Source organism: Leptonychotes weddellii, chromosome 6 (assembly GCF_054177405.1).
Source record: "Leptonychotes weddellii isolate Sample4059 chromosome 6, ASM5417740v2, whole genome shotgun sequence".
NCBI classification, from domain to species: domain Eukaryota; kingdom Metazoa; phylum Chordata; class Mammalia; order Carnivora; family Phocidae; genus Leptonychotes; species Leptonychotes weddellii.
The window spans coordinates 120292509-120308948 of NC_138374.1; the positions used below are offsets into that span (position 1 = coordinate 120292509).

At 36.7% G+C, this 16440-nt stretch overlaps 1 long non-coding RNA gene across 2 annotated transcripts in view; it reads left to right on the plus strand.

Annotated features, from left to right (window-relative positions):
- The first annotated feature begins 689 nt into the window (after positions 1-689).
- The window catches only part of LOC115945013 (uncharacterized), a 55972-nt gene continuing 40221 nt past the window's right edge, over positions 690-16440 (plus strand). Inside the window, exon 1 of one of the 2 annotated variants that reach the window (XR_004079494.2) lies at positions 690-1327. This is a non-coding gene — a long non-coding RNA (uncharacterized LOC115945013). Of the gene's footprint in view, positions 1328-1352; positions 1780-16440 lie in introns of those variants that run through there. The other variant, XR_004079495.2, reaches the window with a different exon arrangement.

Consider the following 16440-nt stretch of genomic DNA (forward strand, 5'->3'; position numbering starts at 1 on the left):
TTCAAAAGGACCTGCCTTGATTAAACTTAGTACAAAAACTACACATATTTGTTTCATTTTAGGAAATCTAGGAAGGCCCAATTACCACAAATCATTTTCAAATGGACACCAATAATATCTGAAATGCTGCTTCAGAACATCTCTTATTTACTCATCAAATCTGGATGAAATATTTATTATGTGCAAGCCACTCTGCTAGGTGCTGGGAATACAAAGAACACTATTCTAGAGGCCAGTGCAGAGTCAGGATTACAAATAATAGTCACCTATTTTCTTGTTTGTATTGAGTTTTCAACAAATGACTCTTATCTGTATTTTGTGAGTGTATTCCTCTCCACATCCTCCTTCTTAGTTTTTTTTTTTTTTTTTTGCCCTTATTATCCTTAGTATTATTTATCCTGGAAAGATGATCATTTCTGAAGATGGAGGGTGAGGCTTACAGTTTATTGAAATTCAGACAGTCTTCTCCAAATGTTTTCTCAATCTCCTGTGTTCTACAGTAGCAAGAAGGTCCTCTATGGTTCTGGAAAGTTCAATATGTTTCTGTTTTAGTATGATATGGGGTGTGTGTGTGTGTGTGTGTGTGTGCGTGCAGATGCACGTTCATACATCCATGTGTTTGTCTACGTGTGCACACACAGGCGTGCTGAAATCTTTTCTTCTTTTCCAGCTAAGATCAGAAGCTTTAGGGCTGTGCATTACCCATATTTTACTCTCTATGCTGTCACTCCCTTTTCAAAGACAGCTTTTCTATATATTTCCTCTTTCAGTTCCACCTCCCTGGCCACTCCTTTGAAACGGGAAAGCATCAGGTGGTCTCCCACAGCCCACCCCCCACCAGCATCTTGCTGTTCTAACAGGGGATACTGTTTGCCTCTGGAGGTGTGACGCAGTCCGGATGAACTCAACTCAGAGCACTCTACCTGGATTCTACTGAGATCTCGTCCAAACTTTCAATGCTTTGGTCTAATTTTCATGCATTTGGAGCTTTTTAAAATTTATTTTCATCCAGGGTTATGGATTTTCATTAGTGTTTATTGAAGATGAAGTGGTCACTTCTGTTTTTCTCTTTGTTATTTTTGGATAGTTTCTAAGATGGAGAGAGGCAGAGAATCTTTTGCTCTGCCTCCTCTTCCTAGAATTCTCTTCAAAGGCTTAAAAGTAGTTATGATGGGACCGAGGGAGAGAAAGATGGAATGCCGAAAATTGTTGGTGATAGAAAATTAGAGTTTAAGATTTAAGAGGTGAAATTTTAGTTAGTGACAAATTCAAATATGCTTATCATATCAGAGGGAGAGTGGACATGAAAAACAGTGGAGATGAAAAGGTAAGGGAATTGTCAATCTGGAGTCTTGATTTATTGGATATCATCCATGCGAAAATTGAAGAATATAGTCATTGGTGTGGAAGGGGCTGTGAGTTATATAACAAAGTTCTCAGAGAATGGCTGTTGAATGGAAGCTGTGGGATGGCAAGAAAGCAACACCCAAACATTTTATTCTGTGTTTAAGAGAGAAGCTGCATCTTATGAGGGTTTGGGAGAAAAATCATATAACAGATGCAGTAAGCAAGCGCAGGCTTAGAGCGGCAAGGTCTACATGCCTCCGCAATAGCTGGCAGGAAGTTGGGAGGATTACAGATGGCTCCAGGGGTCTCTTTTTGGCAGGAAGTTGGGAGGATTACAGATGGCTCGAGGGGGTCCCTCTGTTAAAAGAAATGGCTTCTGATTTCACATTCGTCCCAGGAGCATCAGCAGCGTCGGGGCTCCTGCCTTTCTAGGTATTTTTTCATGATACATAGGAACTGCTAAAATATGTTGGGGGGAGTTTCTGATTTCATTAAATTTTCACAGGGGTAATGTTTGCTGCTTCTTAAGTAATGATGCAATAGGAAGAAAAATATGATTAGAAACTAATTGTAGCTGCTGCTTCTTTCTGATGGGATTGCTTATGTTATCTCTTGGGTAGAGAGGTCTTTTATTGAGGAAAGGACACTGGGATTGCTTGGAAATGTGATGCTATGCATGTAGCTTGGATGGAGCGGGTGAGAGAAATACAGAAATGAACTCTTGACAATATAAACCAGAGGAATTTTGACTTACTGGGGGTGCACAAGAAGAGATCGTTTAAGAGGTAAGTCAAACTAGAAGGGAAGAGAGCCTCAAGAAAGTGATGGAAGGCAGGAGACTTATGGGTAGGCATGGACAATGATGAATAAGTCCACAGCAGAGAAGTGATAACAAATATCTAGAAACAGTGATGTCCTCCACTGAATGTATTATTTCATTTCCATTCCATACATCCCCATCTGTTACTGCCAGGTTTCCATGGAAAGTTTTTTGTTCAAAATAGCCCTGTGTTATTTATAATCTGAGAATTATAGGTTAGGACTGGTTTGGGTTAGGACTGTGTGAGGTTCTGTGTGGCAGAAAACTTGAAAGAAGATAGCTGAAATATGATGGAAAGTTTGTTTATTTCTCACATAAAGAATTCTAGGGAAAGGCAATCTGGGCAGGTATGCCAACCTCATGGTCATCAGGGACCTGTGCTCCTACGTGTCCATCCTGGCACCGTGAGGGTATGGCTTTTATCCTTAAGTTCCATGCAGTTGCTACAGCAGCATGGAGAAAGGGAGGAAGAAGAACATATTTCCCTTTTCCTTGAGGCTTTCTGGAAGTTCCACACAACACCTTTATTTACATAGAACTTTCTACAGATCTTACTTACTAGTACTTAGAGACAAGGAAGACTTGGAAACTAAAACTTTTAACTGACTGCAGTTTTTCTAGGTAAAAATTAATATTCTTTTATTTTGAGGGACAAGACGGTAATGTGTAATTGGAAGGCAATAAGGTGTTTCTGCCATAGAAAGATGAAATTCAGTGGGGGAGGGGAACAAGTGCGTCAGCTGGGAAACACAGCTGGTCTACAGAGGAGAACCAAGCCATAAAGTGGACTGACTCAGAAAACAAACAAAAAGAATAAAACATGTTTATTGTAGCATTATTTATAATAACCAATATACGGAAGCAACCCAAGTGTCCACTGATAGATGAATGGATAAAGAAGATGTCATCAACACCCACTCTCACATACACGCACACACATACACACTGGAATATTACCCAGCCATTAAAAAAAATAATAATAAGATCTTGCCATTTGCAACAACATAGATGAACCTAGAAGATATTATGCTAACTGAAATAAGTCAGACAGGGAAAGACAAATACCATATGATTTCACTTATATGTGAAATCTAAAAAACAAAACAAATAAACAAACAAACAAGAAGCAGAAAAAACCCCATAAGTACAGAGAACAAATTGATGGTTGCCAGAAGGGAGGGGAGTGGGGGGATGGGTAAAATGGGTGAAAAGGAGTGGGAGATACAGGTTTCTAGTTATGGAATGAATAAATCACAGAGATAAAAGGTATAGGTATCATGGATTTTTTTATGTTCTTCCCCCCAAATCAATGTGTTCTCTTATTTCCTATTCTAGAAAGCCTGTTTAAGTATTTTGCTCAGTGTGATAACAGTTGATCAAATTTTCATTGAAAAAGTTTATGCTAAAATAAGAAGTGTTGCCAAATCTCACATTTTCAGTATTGATGTAAGCTATTTCCTGGTATGAGTCAAGGTTCAATCAGAAAAATAAACAACTACGGCATTTCAAGCAGGATGAAATTTAATACAGCAAACTAGTGACTTAAAAATACATGGAAAGGTCTGGAGGAGTGGTGATTGTGGAAAACACTCACTATTATTCAGTTCTATCACAAGCAATGCAAGCATTAGGAAGTTCCAAGAATCACAGGGAACTCCCACTAATGATCTCAGCTCACCACTGCACCAGATGAACGATTACCAGGGGATTTGAAGAAGCTGCAAAGAATTACTTCTGTTGAAGCCCATGGAGTCTCCTTACTGGACAAAAAATAATGGTTTCTACTTTCAAACTTTGTGGCCTCTGCTTAGTGGACTCTAACCTAGAAACCTAATGGCAGGGGATTCTGGGAAATGCATTTCTTAGACTTCCAGTCATTTGATATGAGGAGAGCAAGAAAAAAAAAAAAAATAAAGCTGCATGCTGGTTGCTCTCAAAAAAATAATATGCAATGCAGTCACTCTTTGGCTATTCAGCATCCATATGGACTCTACTACCTGTATTTAAATTTTAAAACAACAATATAAATAACATCCTTAAACATATCATTACATATTAACATAAGTAACATGTTTTTAATGACTATTTTAATAACTATATTTCCCAGACAAAACTTTAGTGAAAAGAGTGGCAGTGTTTCACATTTTGCAAATCTCTCTGATACTGGCCTAATAGAGGATGATTGGATTTTCATATCTGCTTCTGCATTCTGTCTTTTGTGATGTGTTGCTCTGGTTGAAGTAAATGAAGAAAATCCAGGTTTGCATGCATATATGTAGTTGAAAAAGGAAGGAGACTTTGCATAGCCTTTAAAATAATTGGGAATAGTTTTCTTTGATACTATACCCAAACTCAGCAAGCAGTAATTTCTTAAAGGTTAACTGTGATGTAGAATCTGAAACTAAGAAACTTTATCAATAAACTTTTCATTACATTAAAATCCATTGATCTGCCCATTGGTCTATTATGTAATGTAAATGTAGTTTTTACCCATGCATGATTTTGTAATATGATACATTGAACATTTGGAAAATATTGTCATGTTGAGTTATGCAGATCTTCCAAATGTTGCTGCATTTCATTATACAGTATCATGGAATTTCACTGATACCACTACCAAATTCCTCAGGAAAGTCTGTAAATATTGCAAAGCTGGCAAGCTAATTGAAGCCCACATTTGAAGCTTAAATTGTGTGATTGACATAAATACTGTCAGTTGTTTTCTTTAAGTGACAGGATCACTTTGTTCATTTTTTAAAAAGATTTTATTTATTTATTTGAGAGAGAGAGAGAGAGCATGAGCGGGGGATGGGGGTAGAGGCAGAGGGAGAGGGAGAAGTAGACTCCTGGCAGAGCAGGGAGCCCCAAGCAGGGCTCCATCCCAGGGCCCAGGATCATGACCTGAGCCAAAGGCAGACGCTCAACCAACTGAGACACCCAGGTGCCCCAGTAGTTTTTGTATTCTTAATCTCAATCAAATAAATAGCTTATTGGACAAAATTGTATTTTGATGATTAAAAATGTCCATTAAGTGATTGAATGACTAATATTATCCTTTTCCTACTAATCCATTCCCTTAGACAATACAATTTATGAAGCGGCAGACAGAAGATGACACTCTGAGTTCCATTTGATGAAAAAAAATGGGATCAGAAAAAACAAAAGTTGCTAATTTAATATACTATTTAAAATTATATCTTAATATCTATCAAATTTTCTTCATTGATTTCTGACTTCTTATTCTTTTAAAAATGTGTTTCAGTCATTCACTGGAATTGTTAAACCTTATTACCTGGTGAGATAGATTTCTGTGCAGTGAGTATATATCTTACATATAATAGGAATTCGATTTTTTTTTCTAAATAGTCACCTCTGTTTGTCTTTTACTAGCCACAGGGCAGGATTTGCTGGGGTGCCCATGATGATCTCTTTTAGCAAATTTGTTCGTTCACCTTTTCCTCTCTCCTGGAAACTTCATTGGCCATTCATTCTTTGAAGTTGCTAGCTTCCAGCTGACCCTTCAGTCTCTCCTCAAGTGTGTTTGCAGAGTGTACTCAAATCTCTCTTCTCTTCTGCCTGTAGGAAATGAGTCTACAGACCTTTATTTATTTTTAGATATTAACTAAAAATCAATATGGGAGATATGAAAGATTAAAAAGTCAATTCAATCATTCCATCTTCTGTCTGTGTTATTTGAGCCGAGCTGTTTCTGTTACGTGGATTCTGTCGCCTCATCAGGGCTCTCCCACTTTTTCCCCTGCAATAAACCCAGTTGGTCTTCACTTCTTTTCTCCTTCATTTTAGTTTTTTTTGGTTCAGGTCTTGAATATTTTTTTAAATCACACACTTATTATCTTCCATTTTTTTCCATCTGCTGTGGACTGTATTGTGCCCCCCCTCCCCTGCCTACCTCCTTAAAATTCGTGTGTTGAAGCCTTAACTCCCAGCACGATGGTAGCTGCAGATGGGGCTTTTGGGACGTAATGAGGTTTAGATGAGGCCCTAAGGGATGGGCCCCATGATAGGATTAGTGTCCTTATGAAAAGAGACACCAGAGAGCTTTCCCTCCTAATATCTCTCTCTCTTTCTCTCATCACAATGTGAAGACACAGAGAGAAAGTGGCTGGCTATCTGCAATCCAGGAAGAGAGCTCTCACCCAAATCTGCCCATGTGGGCACGCTGATCTCAGATTCCTAGCCTCCAGAACTGTAAAAAGATACATTCTGTTGGGGCAGCGAAGCTGTGATACTTTGTTATGGCACCCTGAGCTGACTAAAACACCATCTCCCTGGAAAAATTTCTATCCTAGATCAATTCAGTTGCCTATTTCTTCCATGTCTACACTTGACTGAGCTGTTGAGCAAACTGAGATTTCCAAATGACCAGTGACCCAATATATTTCTACTTATTTTAGCACTATCCAGCAGCCCTTGTAGTTAGAATAGGAGATGTTCATTGCAGTTTGATCCTTTTCTGGTTATTTCAAACTTCTGTCTCCATTTCCTCCCTTATTCACATAGCGGAGAACCGCTGCTTCCACTTTCCTGGAGGGACTGCAAAGAAGCATACAGCTTAGAGATTCTGGATTCTGTGTCTTTGACTCTGACACTTGCTGATTATGAATTGTTGAACAAACTATCTTCTCTGAGGCATTGGTTTTGCATCTGCAAATGGGGAAGATATCTGTGTCACAGGGAGTTCTATTAGATGAATTCTAATCACCCTGATTGAGGCTAAAATATAATCAATAAATATTGATTACTATATTTGTTCATTTTAAGAAATTAAAACCACTTTACTAGAACTCTCTCAGCTTCTTGCCACTGCACCTTTAAAATTGTTTATATTTTTATTTATTCTGTCCTTCCATTATAGTGTAATAATTCCTTCCACAGGCTCATTCTTCAGCTGTGCTATGCCTTCATGAGATCCTTGTTCTATCATTTATACTCACTATCTCCTCTAACTTCATATTCTTCCTCCATGCTTGGTCCTTCCCATTAACCGTTAGACTTACACAGGTTTCTCTCATATTTTAAGGTAAAGCTATCTCCTTCCCTCTCTCATTATTGCTCTTTCTTCAAACCAGACACCTTCCTGCATCTGGCCAATGGCTCACCACTCAAGATTCAGCGTAGGTGTTACTTCATCTAGAAATCCTTCTATAGTTCCTGCAATCTGGTTTAGATGCCTTTTAAAAATGTCATCCCTTAGCAAACTGCTCCTCCCTGTCAAAGCACATATCACACTGGAATTGCCTCATTGCTTGTCTGTGTCTCCAAAATACTGCAAGCTCTCTCAGGGCAAGAAACCTGTATTTATCTTATTTATTATCATATCTTCAATACTGTGCACAGTGCTTGGGATATAGTAGGCACTCAATAACCATTTATTAACTGAATAAAGAGAAATAGATATAAAGCTTAAGGAAAAATAAGAAGAGGAGCTGAAAATGTTAGAGATATTTTAAAATCTTTGTCTCGACTACTCACTGACTTACATATTATCCTGAAGCTCTGTTACAGTTTGTAAAATATATTTAGAAAGTTAATGAAGTAGAGATTTGATGCTACGGAGGCTTAATGTTAATCTTTATGTAAAATACAATTTAAGAGTAATTAAAAGGTCAGTGCACTTTTGAACTTGCTGAATAGCTTCCCCATTTTTGTCTGCAGTCAGACTTAATTTCTCTCAAGGGCAATAATGGTAAAAGGCCAGAAATTTGTGTAAAGGCTTTCCTTTTCTTTTTCTAGTCACAATAATATTCTTGAAATCCCCATATTCTGAAAGGAACCAACTTTACTTAAAAGGGAACTTGGGATGTTCTGAGCATGACACAGAATATATATATATATATATTTTTTTTTTTTTTTTTAAGATTTTATTTATTTATTTGACAGAGACACAGTGAGAGAGGGAACACAAGCAGGGGGAGTGGGAGAGGGAGAAGCAGGCTCTCCGCTGAGCAGGGAGCCCGATGCGGGGCTCGATCCCAGGACCCCGGGATCATGACCTGAGCCGAAGGCAGACGCTTAACGACTGAGCCACCCAGGTGCCCCATGACACAGAATATATTGATGATGTTGTAAATCTTACACCGTTGGATGACACAATAGTCTCCTAGATGAGATGCCAGACACTCCCACTCCTTTTGTTTTATCAAGGAAATGGGAAGGGCTACCAACAAAGCATCTGGAGAACACAGTGTACTGGTTTGGCTCATAAGATTTTATGAAAGCTATGCTCTCTGAGTTAAATTATATTGCCTGACTTCTAGGACACAAAGGATGTCCTATAGCCAATAAAATATTTTAACATTCTTTCAGTCATGGTGTCTGCTTCCTTTTTGAAATTATGCCAGTCACAAAAGGCCATGATGACTACAATAAAAAAAAGTGGTGTGTTTGATAGGTGTGTGTAGCCACAAACAGATAGCTCTCTCTGCTTTTATTCTGGGGCTCGACCTTAATTATTAAGACTTTTCCATCATTTAATCTTTAACAACCTCAAAGTCAAGGAAAACCCCTCTTCCCAGGAAATAGTATTGAAGTAGACATTAGAAAGAAAACATAGAAATGCCATATAGTTTGATCGGTACCCATAGAATGTCTTCTTGCTCAAGAGGGTAATTTACAATTCAGAGATCTATAGCTCATCCCAATCTCTGTTCCTACCAGATATTCTGATAATACCACCGTCCATTCTCCAGGGCCCCATGTCCTTTCTCCCTCTCCCCTGGAAAATAACTGAAGGGAAGGAGAGATGTAATACCCTTTACTGTGCTTCCTGTGAAAGCTGCACAGGAAACAAACAAAGCAAACAAACAAAACAATGAAAAGCCTGGGCTGCTGACCATTGTCTTAGGGCATTTCCTCATAGTTCTCCAGCCAGACTTGAAAATAAAATCAGGGGAAGATTACTATTTCTCCTCCTATTTATTACAATATATGAAACAAGTACATGTTAAAGTATTTCTCTAACATTTTTTCTAAACTGAACTTTGTTGTGGATCGATACAAGTGTTGACTAAGTTTCTTAATTTGCAACCTATGGACTTAGATATGAATGCACACCTTGCTGGTAACATTGGTTTTGTATATATACACAAGTGCATTTTTCCTAGGTGATTTTATCAGATTGCGCAGGGAATTCAAGATCTGGAAGGAATTAAGTATTGCATATCTCTGTATATAGAAATATATAGGTACAGCTATAGATAAAAATACAGATATAGACCCTATCAACTATATTTATAATATATATATAATATATAACCAAATATAAGCATGTATATGTGTGTAAATACATATAAACATATACATGTTTATAATATTTGCACATATGCATGTAATACCTACCAACATTTAAAGTTGTTGACATTTAGAAATGATCAGGGTTTTACAAAAAAAAAGGCATGCTGAATATATTGAACATTTTCTTGTAAGGAAACATAGATCATAACAGAGGTTACTAGGATGATAAATCACTTGGGGAAAGAAAAAGAGATATAGAGATGTTTTGCAGTAAAGTCAAAGCACATGAAAGAATGGATAAAATCAAGACCCTTTGTATAATTTCATCTTTCTTTTCATTTTCTTGATTTTCCCTCTTGGTTTGCTTTTACCAAAATGACTATTAATAAATCGCTATGTCAATATTAACAATGGATGAACCACACATAATTAATTTCATTAATGTCCTCTCATCACTCGTCATGGGCACATATATTACTTCAGAATTAAGTCAGGACTAAAACAACTGAAATGTAGTATGATTTCTAGATTTAAGGCTTTCCACCCTTCATAGGTACATAGACAAAACACTTAAACTATATTCTCTGTTAGAAGGCCCGAGAAAATCTAACATTTTTATCATGAAAACTGTACTGATGAGTTCTGCAAACACAGTTTTGAGGACCTAAAATCTGACATTGCACTTCAACTCTTTTACAGCTGCCTCACATTCCATTGGACCATGCTTTGCATTTAGTTGGACAAAGGCAGTGTTGAACAATGCAGAGAAGATATACTTTAACAGGGTCTCTGAGCACAGTTTTGTTCACAGTCAGTGATGCACTTTAGCCAGCAAGTGTTTAATTTCTAACATAATAAAATTACCAAAATGTGGATCTTAAAATAGAGAGGTATTTAAGAAATGTCTCTTTGGGGAGTGATTGATATCAACTGCACGTAAAGCACAATTGGAGATTGCAGGAGTACTTACTGTAGAAGAGCATCTGCTCCTGGGCCTATTAATCCTCTTGCTTATAAAGACGATCCAGCCCTGAGTGCACACAGGGAGGGGACGGAGGCAGAGCGCACGGCTGGCAGCTTCAGCTGGGGAAAGGGCTAGGGGCTGTGAGAGCATCTCTGAAAGCTACTTTAAGGCACTAATGTCTAGCATCTGTTTGCTAATATTGTTTTATCACTCTGCCAGACCATATCCAGTTTATTCAATCTAATATAGATAATGAACATGAAATCTTTAGGGTAGCTAAGGACATTTCCTAATGAATATAAGAACCTTAGAAAGGGAAATGATTATAATGGATGCAACAGTGTTCTTTGAATCACTAGACCGAGTAAATTGGACATGACATAATAGCTTCTTGTTTTTTGCCAGAGACTCATTCTGGCTCCTTAGAGAGGAATTCAGTCATTGCTGTTTCGGTCAACTCTTTATCAGCTGTTTGAATTATTTGATGAATAGCTCCAGTGACTATCCTAGGGCCTGGAACTTTTATGAATAGCTTAGGGTGCTTGTCTATGTAATAGAAGAATTAAGGATGTTTTGGCTAAGCGTATTTTCCTTGCCAAATCTTGTATCCAGAATTAGCTGTAATGAAATGATGTGCCCAATTGGAATCTTTTGAGAGTTGCCTTCATTTTCACTTTTATATTTCAGTAGAATAATACCAATGAAAGCACATTGGGGGTAAAGCATACCACAAGTTTCCACTAAGATTAACCCCTATTTGAGGCACCTGGGTGGCTCAGTTGGTTGAACCTCCAACTCTTGATTTCAACTCAGGTCTTTATCTTAGGGTCGTAAGTTCAAGCCCCAAGTCGGGCTCTGTGCTCTCCCTCTCCCTCTACTCCTCCCCTCTCCCCGGCTCATGCTTGTGAATGCATGCTCTCTCTCTCTAAAATAAAATAAATAAAATCTCTTAAAAATAAGATTAATACTTTTTTTAAGCACTCTCTATGTCCATTGTGGGGCTTGAACTCACAGCCCCGAGATCGAGTCGCATGCTCTACCGACTGAACCAGCCAGGCCCCCTGATTAATCCCTTTTATAAAGTAGATGATGCTATTTAAAAATTGAAATATGATCTTCTAGAGTTTAAATTATTTTCTCATTTAAATAATAATAGTAATAATAATTAGTTCTCATATAGTGCTTATTTTCAGCTGAACTTCTAAATGCTCTACAAAGAATAATTCATTTGATTTTCACAAAAGCTCTATGAGGTAGATACAATTAATATCCCTGTTTTACAGATGAGGAAAGAGATCCAGTGAAGTTGAGAAACATATCCAAGATCACAGAGCTATAAGGTAGTTGAACTGAGATCTGAACCAATGCCCCAGAGTCTATGCTCTTCACCACTATGCTATACTACCTCTAGAAAATTTATAATACAAGTTAGGATGGTTTAGTGTTGCTGATCAACTATGTAGCAATATAGAGGAAGATTGGAAAAATATTTGTATCATTACTAAAAAAAGCAGTTAGCACAGAAATCCAGTGATATTTAACTCTATTGATCATGCTTAATTAAAGATGTTTAATGCAACCAGCCTTATGGTTTTTTGAGGCTGCAAGGAATAGAGATATGTTTGGTTATGTTATGTAATGAGGCTTTTGATTAAGAAAGAACAGGAAATATCAGGTTGACCAGCTGGGGGGTTGAGCATCGTGGATAAACTTGGCCCCATTGGGGGGGCGGGGAAGAACAGAAAATAGCCTGAAAAACTATATGTTCAGACCCCACATTCAGAGTAAAAACTGTAATTCTGCAGTCGTGCTTTAGGGAGAAGTGGAACTTTGGCATTCAACATCACTCTGGTAGCAACCTGGTTTCCTTGTGTTGCTTCCAGAAAGATAGGTCCGTTATTCTCTCCTCTTGAGCTTTGCTATTTTATGCCCCAGTCCATCTCTGTTTCAACTGATTTTACTTCTGCTAACCAACTCTATCTTTGCATATTTCACGTTCAGATTGGAGACAATTTGTTTTGGTTGAATTGTCACCATCCAGTATAAAGGCATTTCTTATGGACAGAATCCTGTGACAGTCACCTATGGATGGCTATCTGGGGGTCCAACATCCACCCCTGCTCCAAATAGCTGTGCCAACGACCGACAATTTACGCATATGAAATTCCTAGGCCAATTCCCTCGGAAGAGAGCTAAGGGTAGTTAGACACTCAACACATTGTGTGCAAACCATAACTCCATGTATTTTCCTCTAAATGATGTAAATGCTAGTCAGCCTGAAAACTTTCCTCAATGAAGCTAGATATCCATAATATTTAATAAAGTTCTTGTTTAAAGTTAATGAAAGTAATGTTACTAAACACATAATTAAGGTAAAATTATTAGGTAAGTGTTAGATTTGAGGAAATATTATACAAATATGTATACATTTAAATATACATGGCCAACTTTCCAATCCTTACACTTCTTTTCTTATAGAGATCGAAGAATTGAGAACAGATGTTTCTTTCATTGAAGAACTAGAAGTTGAATATTGAGATAAATTCTTTCAAATAAGTCTTCAATTATTTGGCTCTGTTGTTGTTGGTTTCTTTTTATTTTACTGTTAATAAAAAAGCAATTACTTTGTAATTTCTAGGGCATTATATGCCTTTCAAACTTTAAAGACTGTTGTTACGAGTCATAAGATATATTAAACTGAAAAGATTCAGTCTCGGTGGATGAATGTGTGTCCTTCTGTGTGTGTTATTACCTTGACTTAGTGATGGCACTTCCCTGATGGATTATTCACTTAAGCTTCCCCCACTATCAGGAATCTTTTGTCCCTATATTCTTGTGACAGTTTAATATGACAGACCTCTGCACTGATCCTCATATAGTAAGGAAAATGATCTGTTGGGAAAAGAGAAGAAACTAAAATGAGAATAAAAATGAGTTGTGTTGAACTTAACTTTCTCAGAAAACTGAGACACTCATGTCTGAACACTTTTACAGTTTTCTTCATTTTGTTATAGTTTGATACATTTTGAAATAACAGGTTTTCTTTTTTTATTTTTGAGGTAAAATTGGTCTATAATGTTATATATGCTTTGGGTGTACAACATTACGATTCCATATTTGTGTACACTCTAAAGTGATGGTCACCATAAGTCGCGTCCCTTCACCTGTTTCACCCACCTTCCACCACCTTCCCCTCTGGTAACCACCAATCTGTTCTCTATATTTATGAGCTTATTTTTGTTTTGTTTTGTCCATTTGTTTTGTTTCTTAGATGTCATGTATAAGTGAAGTCATCTGGTATTTGTCTTTCTCCATCTGACTTATTTTACTTAGCATAATATCCTCAACATTCATTGATGTTGTAAACAGAAAGATTTCCTTCTTTTTTATGGCTGAATAGTGTTCCATTGTGTCTGTCTATCATCTATCTATCGTCTATCTATCTATCTATCTATCTATCTATCTATCTATCTATCTATCATCTATCTATATATTATTTATCATATCTTCTGTATCCGTTCATCAATCATTAGACACTTAGGTTGTTTCCATATCTTGACAATTGTAAATAATGCTGCAATAAACATAGGGTGCATATATCTTTTTAATTTGTGTTTCCATTTTCTTTGGATAAATACCCAGAAGTAAAATTTTTGGATCACATAATAGTTCTATTTTTAATTTTTTGAGGAAACGCCACATTGTTTATCATACTGGCTGCACCAATTTATATTCCTGCCAACAAGGTACAAGAGTTCCTTTTTCTCTACATCCTCTCCAACACTGGTTATTTTCTGTCTTTTTGATGATAGCCATTCTAATAGGTGTGAGGTGATACCTCATTGTGGTTTTGATTTGCATTTACCTAATGATTAGTGATGTTGAACATCTTTTTATGTGATTTTGGCTATCTGTATGTCTTCTTTGGAAAAATGTCTATACAGATCCTCTGTCCATTTTTTTAATCAGGTTGTTTGTTTTTTGTTGTTGTTGAGTTGTATGAGCTCTTTATATATTTTGGATGTTAACCCCTTTTTGGATATATAATTTGCAAACATCTCCCATTCCCAATGAAACTTGCCATTTCATTTTGTCAACAAATTCCTTCTTTGTGAAGAGGTTTTTTAGCTTGATGTAGTCCCATTTGTTTAATTTTGCTTTATTCCTCCTTGCCTTTGACATCAGATCCAGAAAAACATCACTAGGACTCATGTCAAGGAGCTTATTGCCTATATTTTCTTCTACGAGTCTTATGGTTTCAGGTCTTAGACTCATGTCTGTAATTCATTTGGAATTCATTTTGTGAATGGTATAAGATGGTGGTTTAGTTTCATTCTTTTGCATGTGGCTGTCCAGTTTTTCGAGCACCATTTATTGAAGAGACTGTCCTGTCCCTGCTGTATACTCTTGATTCCTTTGTTGTAAATCAATTGACCATATATATGTGGGTTTATTTCTGGGCTCTCTGTTCTGTTCCATTGATCTGTGTGTTTGTTTTTGTGACAATGCCATACTGTTTTGATTACTATAGGCTTATAATATATTTGAAATCAGGGAGTGTGATACCTCCAGTTTTGTTCCTCTTTCTCAAGATCCTTTAGCTATTTGGGGTCTTAAGTGATTCATATGAAGTTTGGGATTATTTGTTCTATTTCTGTGAAAAATGTCATTGAGGTTTTGACAGGTATTGCATTGAATCTGTAGGCTGCTTTGAGTAAGATAGACATTTTAACAGTGTTCTTCCAATCCATGAGACCAGACTATCTTTCCATTTATTTGTATCTTCTTCAATTTCTTTCATCACTGCCTTATAGTTTTCAATGTATTGGTCTTAGAGCACCTTGGTTAAATTTATTCCTAGGTATTTTATTATTTCTGATGCAATTGTAAATGGGATGATTTTCTTAATTTCTTTTTCCAAGAGTTCATTATTAGAGTATAGAAATGTAATAGATTTCTATATATTGATTTTGCATCCTGCAACTTTATTGAATTCATTTATTAGTTCTAACAGTCTTTTGGTGGAGTCTTTAGGGTTTTCTATATATAAAACCGTGTCATCTGCAAATAGTGACAGTTTTATTTCCTCCTTTCCATTTAGGTGCCTTTTATTTCTTTTTCTTGCCTAATTTCTAGGACTTCCAATGCTACATTGAATAGAGTGATAAAAGTGGGCATCCTTGTCTTATTTCTGATCTTAGAAACATGTACGGTATTCTGTGTGGGTTTGCCATTTATGGCCTTTATTATATTGAGGTACATTTCCTCTATACCCATTTTGTTGAGAGTGCTTTACGGTAAATGGATGCTGAATTTTGTCAAAGGCTTTTTCTGCTTCTATTGAGATTATCATATGATTTTTATCCTTCATTTTGGTCATGCAGTATATCACATTGATTGATTTGTGAATATTGAACCATCCCTGCATCCCTGGAATAAATCCCACTTGATCATGGTGTATGATGTTTCTAATGTGTTGTTGAATTTGGTCTGCTAAGTTTTTTTTGAGGATTCTTGCATCTATGTTCATTAGGGATATTGGCTTATCAGTTTTTGTTTTTTGTTTTGTGGTGTCTTTGGTTTTGTTATCAGGGTAAATCTGGCCTCCTAAGTTGAGCTTGAAAGCATTCTTTCCTCTCTAATTTTTTGGAAGAGTTTGAGGATAGGTATTACATCTTTGAATATTTGGTAGACTTTCCCTGTGAGGCTGTCTGGTCCTGGACTTTTGTTTTTTTGGGAGATTTTTGATTACTGATTCTATCTCATTGCTAGTAATTTGTTTACTCAGATTTTCCATTTCTTCATGATTCAGTCTCAGAAGATTATATGTTTCTAGGAATTTATCCATTTCTTCTAGGTTTTCCAATTTGTTGGTGTATAATTGTTTGTACTGGTCTTTTATGATTTTTTGTATTTCTGTGGTATCAGTTGAAAATTCTCTTTAATTTATTATATTTATTTATTTGAGCCTGCTCTCTTTTTCTTGGTGAGTCTAGCTAAAAGTTTGTCAATTTTGTTTATGTCTTCCAAGAACCAGCCTTTGTTCCACTGATTT